The 11,116-nt window shown below is 36.7% G+C and overlaps 2 protein-coding genes across 3 annotated transcripts in view; both read left to right on the forward strand.

The window, feature by feature from the left end:
• The window catches only part of cfap298 (cilia and flagella associated protein 298), a 49,209-nt gene that overhangs the window by 30,979 nt on the left and 7,114 nt on the right, over window positions 1-11,116 (forward strand). The window lies entirely within an intron of this gene.
• The window catches only part of b3glctb (beta 3-glucosyltransferase b), a 126,866-nt gene that overhangs the window by 7,972 nt on the left and 107,778 nt on the right, over window positions 1-11,116 (forward strand). The window contains exon 1 of one of the 2 annotated variants that reach the window (XM_068223808.2): window positions 2,053-2,151. The exons of the other annotated variant lie outside the window; for it this stretch is intronic. The gene's annotated coding sequence lies outside the window, so the exon portion shown is untranslated. Of the gene's footprint in view, window positions 1-2,052; window positions 2,152-11,116 lie in introns of those variants that run through there. 2 annotated transcript variants of the gene reach the window in all.

The raw sequence follows: 11,116 nt of genomic DNA on the forward strand, positions 1-11,116 counted from the left end.
AGAGGGCCTTTATTTGACTCTAACTCCAATGATGGTTTTAGCTGTGTAGCAAAAAGTAAACAGGGATTTGCACGCGCTGGTCATGGAGTTTTAAATCGTGACAATGCCCTATTAGCATGTCCTGGCAGTTTAATGTTGATGGCACTCAAGGATATCCATGATTTCTTTATCCTTCCATTTGCCAAGGTTATGATGTCAGCAGACTAACTAGATGTTCCTAGAGCCCTTTCTATTCCTGTGCCATCTTAGACAGCTGTAAAGAACAATGACATCCGCCAAACACAAATGTCTTTTTCTTTAGAGGACGCAGTTCTGCCAGCGCAATGTCACGGCAATTCGTAACTTTGATTTAGTGTCTAATTTAATTTGTATGACCCCATTCATACGTTTTAGTATGGATCACTCATCCCCCAATGACAGTTGGGTTTAGGGATGGGGTTTGGCGGTCTGTCTCATTTTAAAAGTCATTTTAAAAAGGTTTGCACAAGAGTTAAATTAGCTACTATCTGACTTTGTAGAAATATTTGTCATGAGCTCGAGCTGACATTAGCCCGTTTCACATGTACAGACATTTCCTGAAAAATTAACAGTAATTTTCCATTACTGCATAAAACATATACTGGAATAGTTGGCGGTTCATTCTGCTGTGGCGAACCCTGATAAATAAGGGACTAAAGTAAAGAAAAATTAATGATTAAGTTCTGTGTGGTGTTTGCATGTTCTCCCAGTGTTGGTTTGGGTTTCTTCTGGGTGCTCTGGTTTCCCCCACAGTCCAAAGACATGCGGTACAGGTGCATTGAATGAGCTAAACTGGCCATAGTGTATGAGTGTTTGCGTCAATGTAAGAGTGTATGGGTGTTTCTCAGTGCTGGGTTGTGGTTGGAAGGGTATTGTGTAAAGGTCTAGGGGAAGCGAGTTCCAAAGTCGAGGAGTCGTAGAGCTAAAAAATCTAGCTCCCATTGTGCTTATGTAACCCTGCCGGACCTATGCCACCCAACCCGCTCCGAGCTGGTATCGATCTGGCAACCTTCCGCTCAGAAGTCAGTTGCTCAACAAAGAAGACTAAAGAACATAGTTTCAAGTGTCAGTCGCTAGAGCACCTTTACAGGTCAGAGGAGTGAGGTGTACCTGCGCAGCACTCATAGATATATACACTAGATGTCGCCTGGCCTATTGTTGTCTATTGGACGGAATGCGTCAATAGCGCCGCCATCTTGCTACAGGGTAGCGCTCCTTTGAAATGAATGCGGGACCAAGGTACAGTGGAGGACTATGGCCAGAAATATACACAAAGCCAGAGATATACACATATATCTATGATCGGGAGTTTTCCTGGATGTTAGTATGTAATTTTTTTTCTAATTACGAAAATTATAATTTTACATCACTTTTCTACATTGATGGATCAGTGACCGCACGGGCATTCCTGACAAAAAGCTTGTGTTTGTGTGTACAGAAATTTACTATTCACCCTCCCTGTTAAATTTAATCTAACCCGTGTCCTGAAACACAGCTCCTCTCCTGCTTTCACTTCTCATACTGACGGGGGGAGCGATTAGTTTGTGAATGAATCCTCCGAACGACTTTTTCACTAACGTTAGCCGACAATACTACAGGTTTCTGGCAGCGCAGCATCTCGTTGTCATATTTCTTTTGCATTGTTTGCTGATTTTTTTTATTGTCTGCTGAGTGTTTAGTGCGAGTTAGAGCTGCTTTGCCGTATGGTGAATGCAGTAAGTGACTGTTATCATCAATAACGTTACCTGATTAGCACAAAAGTTCAGAACATACAAAAACAGAAAAAAACTTAATATTACCTATGAAATGTTCTGCCTTTGTGCTTTGTTTTCTTTGTTTGCTCGTTACTACACCCGTAGACAGCGCTAAAGTCCCGCATCTTCACGTAATAACACTGTCTTGACTAGTGCGGTTGAATGAAATTTGTCCTGAGAGCACTGTACCAATGTGGCGGCGCTATTGACGCATGCTCAGGGTCCCCATGCGATATCTAGTGCATATATCTATGCGCAGCACTTACTAGCTGGCCTCCATTACACTTAATCGAGTGTGAGGTGGCACCAGGAAGAAAGGGGTATAAATATGGAGAAGTTCAGTGAGATATTGAGGAGCAAGATTGTGAAGTTCATGAAGGTGAGAAGTAATATATATGATACTTTACCGGTAGCCAGTGAAGCTGATAGAGAAGTGGTGTGATGCTCGTGAGGCAGAGGTGTAAAAAGTACCTGAAAACCATACTTGAGTAAAAGTACAGATACTTTACTGTAAAAATGACCCCATTACAAGTTACAAGTCACCAATTTCAATAAGACTTGAGTAAAAGTATTAAAGTATCTGATTTTAAAACTACTTAAGTATTTTACTCGTACTGAATGTAGGCTGGAAGAACACCAAGAAAGGTTTTATTTCCTAATATAGAAATTAAATTTAACACCTCAGTGTTTCAAAATGGCAGAGCAAAATAGATTAAAAAGTAGAACAAAAAGTCTTAGTCAAACTCAAATGTCCAAAAAAGGCACAAACTATTTTTCATAAAAAAAAGTAAAACATAGTAAAATTAAATTCAGAGCTGACTTTGATGTAATAAGTAGAATTTAATTCTGGTAATGTTACATGTGGATTCTGAAATGTTAATAAAATATCAGTGTCATTGTAGTTATTTGAATTCAATATTTTTAATTTAAGATTTTCTAATTTTTCTGAAAAATTCACCTTTCAGTCTCAGAGGTAGGCATGGGACAATTACCGTTTTCAAGGTATATTGTTGTTTGGAAAAGTCAAGGTTTTAAAACGTAAAAAAATTTCTGTAATACTGTTTTTTGCCAAACCGTGAGGTAGGATTTTTATTTACGTTTTTTTATTTTATTTATTTATTTATTTTTTTAAGGACAACAATATCTCAGCAGAAAATATACTGTTTTAAATTCAATTTAAATTTAATGAAGACCGCAGAGGTCAATAATTAATTTAGCCTGACACGTTTACTGCTCCATAATATTTTAAATGTTTCTCAAAAAAAAAAATATACTGTGTTTAAAAGGGATTTTTTTTTTTTGTTTTTTACCCAGACATTTAAAAAGAACATATTTTAATGCAGTAATAACTTTACTGTGACTAAATTCACATTAACTAAATTCACATTAAATTCACATTAGACTCTTACCTCAATGTGTTTTCTCACATTTGAGGATGAATCCTTAAAAGCACTTATTTTCATGGTTAGTGGCAAGCAAAGTAGACACTGCATCCTGCACACTGCATAAAGAGACCGACCTGTTGTGCACAATCACAATGTAATGAATAATGATAAGTGTCCGTTTAAATGTAGTGGAGTCAAGAGTACATATATTCAATCAAAAATGTAATCTAGAAAGTTGCTTATATTTTTTTATACTCGGTACAAGTACAAAGTAGCCAAAAAATACCAAAGTAACGAAGTCCGTTTACTGAAGTACTTTACACCACTGTCGTGAGGTGAATTCCTAGAAATGACGCAAGATGCATGTCTCTGAACCTGTTGGAGTTTATGGAGAAATTTAGAAGGAAGCCCAGTGAGAAGTGCCTCACAGCAATCAAGAAGTGAAGTAACTAATGCATAAATGAGAATTTCTGTATTATTGGTTGTGTGAGTAGAGCGGAGATGAGTAATATTACGCAGCTGGAGAAATGCAGAACACGTAATATTATTAATATGGTTTCTAACGAGAGTATGCTAAGATGGCACCCAAACTCTTGACCTGTATAGAGAGATGAATTGTGCTATTATCATTGTCTATTGTAAAATTCAGATATCATTCAGATAAAATCTGATTTATTCAATAGTATAGGTAAAAATATTGGAAAAACATGACTTAAAGGGGAAATAGGTGATTGTCTTTAAATTGTTTGTTGTATTTATATGTTATTTAACATACCTTGGAAGGTGTAAGACTAAGAAAAGTTTGTCCAATCAAATTGTTCAATCCAAACACTACGATAGGTTGTCCTTCCCGCCTGCCCGTGAGAAAGTGTAATTCTATGTATTCTGTTTGCACATAAAAGATTACATTATTGATGGGTACACAGACATGGTTCAGACGGAGAATGGCAGCAAGACATCAACAACCTGACTTATTTTTAGAACTTGGGTATTGTAATTACAATTGTATTGTATAACAGTGCTATAGTTTTCTTTCTGGTGAATTTTAGATTATGTAGGGATGTATTATGTACATATAGTATTGTTTAGTGCAGGGATGGCCAATCCTGTTCCTGGAGATCTACCTTCCTGCAGATTTCAGTTGCAACCCTTATCAAACACACCTGTCTGTAATTATTAAGTGGATTTCAGGTCCTAATTAATTGGTTCAGGTGGGTTTAATCAGGGTAGGAGCTAAACTGTACAGGAAGGTAGATCTCCAGGAACAGGATTGAGCACCCCTGGTCTAGTGTGTGTTAAATGTCAATTTCAGGGTGGTTCGTGGGTTTCAGCTACGCAATCTCAACGGCAATTCGTAACTTTTTGCTTTAGTGGCTAATTCGTATGAACTCCTATGATCTATTTTGTACAATTCAGTACGATTTGCTCATCACCCAATGACGGTTGGGGTTAGGGGTGGGGTTAGGTGCCACGCCTCCTTTTTAAAATTGTACATTTTCGTACGACTAAACTCGTTTGATTTTGTACGAATTAGCCACTAAACTGACAAAACATAAAATACGTTTCCTCCTGAGATCAGGCTGGTTTCAGTGCTATCAGGCTATTTTTAGCATTTTCCAAGATCTCGAGTTGCACTTTTATTTTTGACTTGTCCCTCCCTTTCTTAAGAAAAAAAAGAAAGTAAACATGTGGGTGAGGCAGTTAAGTGGAAAGTATTTTTTATGGTAATCAAGGTGAGGTAAATTCTCATTGAACCCAGAGTATTGTTCAAAGCCATTGAACCCGCTATATGGTCAAAAAAAGAAAGTATTGAGATTCCTTTGCATACAGTAGATATGATCATTATAACTTTCATGCATTGATTGATGTGGAATTCTATTCAGTGTAATTGCTGTAATGCAGAACAACCACAGAGCTCTCAGTTATTCCATGTATAAGGGCAGGATCAACTTGTAAAGGTTAACCATTCTGGATAAATCAGTTGTTTGTTTAAAACCAGTCATTTGGTTTTGATTTATTTTGGTGTCCTGGATAGCCTTCCTGTTTTTGTTGTATTATTTTTCTGAATCAGTCAGTTTAGTAGTTAGTAGGTAAAAATAGTTTCAATTCTAGATTCAAAATTCTGAATAAGGCACTTACACTTGAAGTCAGTATTATTAGCCTTTTTTATATATATTTATTTTTTATATATTTTTCTTTTTTAAATATTTTCCAAATTATGTTAAACAGAGCAAGGAAATTTTCACAGGACCGATAATATTTTTTCTTCTCTAGAAAGTTTGATTTGTTTTATTTCGGCTAGAATAAAAGCAGTTTTTAATAATAATTAAAAAAACATTTTAAGGTCAAAATTATTAGCCCCTTTAAGCTGTATTTTTTTTCGATGGTCTAAAGAACATACAATATATTACATACATATATAGAACATGCATAAATAATACAATAACTTGCCTAATTACCCTAACCTGCCTTGGAAAAAAAGTGTCTTGAAAAAATCTAGTAAAATATTATTTACTGTAATCATGGCAAAGATAAAATAAGTCAGTTATTAGAAATGAGTAATTAAAACTGTGTTGAACAAATCTCTCCGTTAAAAAATTATTAGGGAAAAAATAAACAGGGAGGCTAATAATTCAGGGGGGCTAATAATTCTAACTTCAACTGTAAGTCCAATTTGATTTTTTGCAGTAATCAGCATTATGTAAAAATACGATCAATTAAGATAAACTGAACTCAGAACAGTGTTTTACAAGAGCCATTGAAGCAGTGGTCAGAAAAGTTAGAAAGTACTTAAGTAATCTTTTAAGTATGATTGATAGTTACATAAAGTAGATATGATAACTATTGACGTTCACATGGGTTTCCATTTGATTTAACTACTGAGCCACTGAAATCAATTTTTTGTAAGGGCAAGAATAAGTTATAAAGCAAAATCCATTCAGATTAGAGCAGGATCAACATTTAAAGCTAAACCATTTTGGAGAAATCACTTGTTTATTTAAAACCAGTCGTTTGGTTTAAGTTCATTTTGGTGTCCTTGTTAGTCTTTCTATTTTTGCTGTATTAATTCTCTGAATCAGTCAATCTAGTGGTTAGTGAGTAAAATATTTCAATTCTAGATTTAATCAACAGTACTTGTTGAAACACAAATATTAATTTCTACTTGACTCCATTTCCTTAAATAAAGAGCAAAATTCTGAATAAGGCACTGATGTCCAATTTGTTATGGTAATCAGCATAATGTGAAAATAAGATCAATTTAGGTAGGTTGAATTTTTATCTATAAAGTAGTTATGATAGCTATTGACGTTCACATGCATTTCCATTTGATTTAACTACTGAGTCACAGAAATCACTTTTCTGGAGCAAGATCAAGTTATCAAACGAAACCATTCAGGATAAATCGGATGTTGTTTAAAATCAGTCACTTGCTTTAAATAGAGTTCTCTGGTACAGTAATTACATTCACTGGAATTCCAGTCTTGTGAGAAAGTTAGCACGCCCTATTACGTTCCATGGTTGTCCGTATTAGCTTTATTTGATCCTTTGCAGAGTTTAAAATTGGCAGATTAAAACCTGAGATGAACAGCAATGTTGTGTGTGTAAAATCCACGAGTGACAAACTTAGGATAAACCTAGTTTTAAAATATAAAGTAAAAAAGTAAACAGTTCCCAAAGTGTTTTGGTGTAGATCTGCAGGTGTGCTTGGGATCATTGTCCTGTTGGATGACCCAATTTCAGTCAAGCTTTAGCTGTGAGATGGATGGCCTCACATTTGACTTTATGATGGATGGTCAACTCAATGACTGTGAGGTGTTCAGGTCTTGTGGCTATAAAACAAAAACAAACTAATCAGTCCTACACCAGCATGCTCGACTTTTAGCTGGAGGTGTCTTTGCCGATTTTGTCTTTTACTAAATGAAAAAGATTTGTGCATCATTACTAGTGAGAGGCAAAATCTGCAGACATTTGTTGCTATTTCTGTGCAGAATTTTGTAAAAAATCTGGATTTATGTGGAAGGATTTTTGATTTAATTTGATTTTTGATTAAATTTTTACATTGCAAATCCAATTAGATCCACTTACTTGGTAAACAAAGCAAGTCTGTTATATAATACATATACTAAAAGAGAGAAAATATTACTTTACAAACTGTATTGTAATTAAATCAACTGAACATTTTCATATTAGTCAATAATATAACTGAAATTAATTTAAAAACTGAATAAATATTAATTTACACACATTTACACAAGGAAATAAATATGATGGGCTAAAAATCTTTGGAAATCTTCAGATTTCAGTGCACGCAGATTCTGTGTGGGCCCAATCATTAACCAACATCTCCATTTTGGTCTTGCTTGCTTTTTTTCAGATTCAAATTTGCAGACCTAAACCATGCTGACATGTTTTTTTTTTTTTAGAGAGAGAGAGAGAGAGAGAGAGACTATTCATCCAAACATCCCACACTTTTCTTGTCTTATTCTAATTGAACTGTCATGTATTTTATAATTTAACATGCATTTATGGAGGTGCTCTAACACCTGATAATCAGTAAATAATCTGAATGAACTAAACTTTTTTTAGAACAATGTCTTTAGAACAGACAACACCTCACACCAAACGTTAAGCATGCTGGTGGAGGGCTGATGATATTGGGCTGGTTCTGTAGCCTCAGAATCAGGATTGAGTCAACCATCAATCATATACTGTGAGGCTGTTCATCTGACAGCTACATCTGAGCCAAAATTGAGTCATTCAAGAAGACAATGATCCCAATCACACCTGCAAATCTACAACAAAACATGAGAACTAATACAGTGCTCAATATATACAAGTACACCCCTCACAAATCTCTCATTTAGATGAATATTTTCCATAGGAAGCTTTACAATATTGCATTTGTGCATATACATTAGATTAGACATCAATGAAGCCAAATCTGGAGCTGGTCTAACAAAATTACTTAATAAACTAGCCCAAAATTTAAAAAGTTTGTATTATTTTTTTAATATTACGCATGACTTTAAATGTATGATCTTTCTATTTCTAATGATGTTTGGTGTCTAAAATATTATTTTAATAAATAAATCAATCCATCTAATAGAATTGTTTTGTTCAAATGCACCAAAAAATGTATGACCTATATTCACTGAGAAATGGATAAAAATATACATATTTAAAATTGGGGTGTACTCATTTATGTTAAGCACTGTATATATAAATAAAATAAATCAATGTTGCAACATTTAAAGAAAACCAATGGCCACAAACGTGTAAAGACGAATGAGCTGAATTTCTTCCAGAATGACTATAGGCAATTAAATCATAGGGTGTCCTAACTTTTCCATTTCGGCTGTTATTTTGTTCAATAAATAACAATGCAGTTCCATGTATGTGTAATAAAATGTTGTTTATCTGAGGTTTTATTTGTTCATTCTATTGAACCATGGATTGTCAGTGGCACTTCAAAGAATACTGTAGTATTTCCTACTATATTTGTTGTTGACCAATGTATCCTGCTGTACTGGCTTTGGCAGACCAATATTTTGAGTTCAATTCAGATTTACCTGAGTTGAGTTTTTGTATAATGTTTAATAACACAGATAATTACTGTAACCCAAATTTCTGAAAGTTGCTTTCATATTTGCTGTTGATTGAGCTTTTGTTGGAAGTGCTGTTAGTGAGGCCAGCAGGGTGCGCTCAACCTGTGGTTTGTGTGAGTCCCAATACCCCAGTATATAGTGACAGGGACACTATACTGTCAGTGGGCGCTGCCTTTCGGATGAGACATTAAACCAAGGATCTGACTCTCTGTGGTCATTTAAAATTCCATGGCTTTTTCTCGTAAAGAGTATGGGTGTAACCCCGGTGTCTTGGCCAAATTCTTTCCATCGGCCCTTACCCATCATGGCCTCCCAATCATCCCCATTCACTGAATTGGCTCTATCACTGTCCCTCCACTCCACCAATAGCTGGTGTGCGATGAGCGCGCTGGCGCCGTTGTCTTGTGGCTGCCGTTGCATCATCCAAGTGGATGCTTGGATAGTATCGCTTTCTCACTACAATCGGTCCGCTCCAGAGTTCATTTCAATTGAGCACAGACCACCTCATTCAAGCGATCTTGAAGCGGTTGTTTTGGCACGGATCCGATCTTGACTGGTGGTTTCACATATGCCAAATGAACCGCGCTAACTGGGCAAACGAGACTGGTTCCGCAACAAAAGTCTAGGTGTGAAAGCACCCTAAGATACAGAGCTGTCAATACTTATTTAAAGGGTTATAAAGGCAAACTGTTAAATCAGATGTTTGTTTAAAATCTTTGTTTAAAATTTGGTTCAAATGTAGTTCCACGTTTCTACACTCAAAAAAGTTAGCTGTTTGTTCAAACTACTTATTTATAATGAGTTGAAACAACACTATTCTTAAATTTTTATTTTTTTTTGGGTGGGGGGCAACTTAATTGTTTTATGTTCAATTCACTTAAATTTGTAAAAACCTAATAAGTAAACTTCATTTCACTTTTCTAACACAAGTTGATTGTGTGGAACCCAGCAGTTTTTGCAGTGTTTATCTTACAGCCAATACGTCCTTAGCTCAAGTTGTTGTTACATTAGATGATTCGGTAAGCCATGGATTTTTTATTATTCCTTGTTTTTCACCACTTGAGCCTCTAAGGATTTTCAATCAGTGTCATCCTTTGTAAACAAAGAATTTTGCTCTAATATACTGAAGGAGACTGTTGTGTCCTTCAGCTTTTATCAGATTAACCACACAGGCTTATCTGGGCTAGAGTGTGTGTTTGTGTGTGTGTGTGTGTGTGTGTGTGTTTGTGTCTGTGGGTCATCCCCCCTTCTGTGTCTCCTATACGGGGGCACGGGAGGGTGTATAATATGACTGTTTGTGGATGTGAGGGTGCAGCTGACTGGATTATCTTTCAGCTGTCACTCATTTAATGGTCTTTGCATAGTTCTCATGGGAAAAGCGTACAGTGTTACACTAAGTCACCTGCTTCTGTGACAAATCGTTTAGTTATCATCGTAAACGCTTTTATTTAAAGCCTCTTTATGCACTGGACGTCCAGCGTTCTTCAGCGTCTAGACTGCAGATCTGCACGGGAAGATTGTCAAGAGGAGAAATGGTCCTCCCTAACTGAGCCTGGTTTTTCTCAAGGTTTTTTTTTCCCTTCACTTTCGTCAATTGATGAAGTTTGTTCTTTGCCACTGGCTTGCTTGGTTTGGGACTTGTGGAGCTGCACATAGATGGATCTGTTCTTCAGTGTTTGGACTTTCAGCAGTGAAATTTAAACCACACTGAACTGAACTTCAACTCTGAAAACTGGACTGACTCTGTCTCAATGTACAAGAGCTTCTATGTACTAGAACCGCTGCGTAAAACATATCCTGGAATAGTTGGTGGTTCATTCCGCGGTGGAAAATGAATCTTTGGGTCATGACCGAAAGGACGTGAACTCGAATACAAGCTGCCGAAATGAGTTTCCTTCGCAGGGTGGCAAGGTGCACCCTACAGATAGGGTGAGGAGCTCTGCCACCCGGGAGGAGCTTGGAATAGAGCCGCTGTTCCTTCACATCGCGATAGGCTAAGGTGGCTCGGGCATCTGTTTCGGATACCTCCTGGACGCCTACCTAGGGAAGTGTTCTAGGCATGTCCCACCACGAGGATTCCTCAGGGAAGACCCAGGACATGCTGGAGGAACCATTTTTATCAGTTAGCCTGGGAACGCATCTGGAGCCCCCGGAGGAGCTGGAGAAAGTGTCTGGGGAGAGGGAAGTCTGGGGTTCTCTTCTTAAACTGCTGCCCCCGTGACCCGGCCATACAGTGAACTGGTGAAGTTTGTTCTTTGCCACTAGCTTGCTTGGTTTGGAACTTGTGGAGCTGTACATCGATAGATTTGTTCTTCAGTGTTTGGACTTTTAGCAGTGTAAATTAAACCACACT

This window comes from Danio rerio, chromosome 10, assembly GCF_049306965.1.
Source record: "Danio rerio strain Tuebingen ecotype United States chromosome 10, GRCz12tu, whole genome shotgun sequence".
Lineage (NCBI taxonomy): Eukaryota > Metazoa > Chordata > Actinopteri > Cypriniformes > Danionidae > Danio > Danio rerio.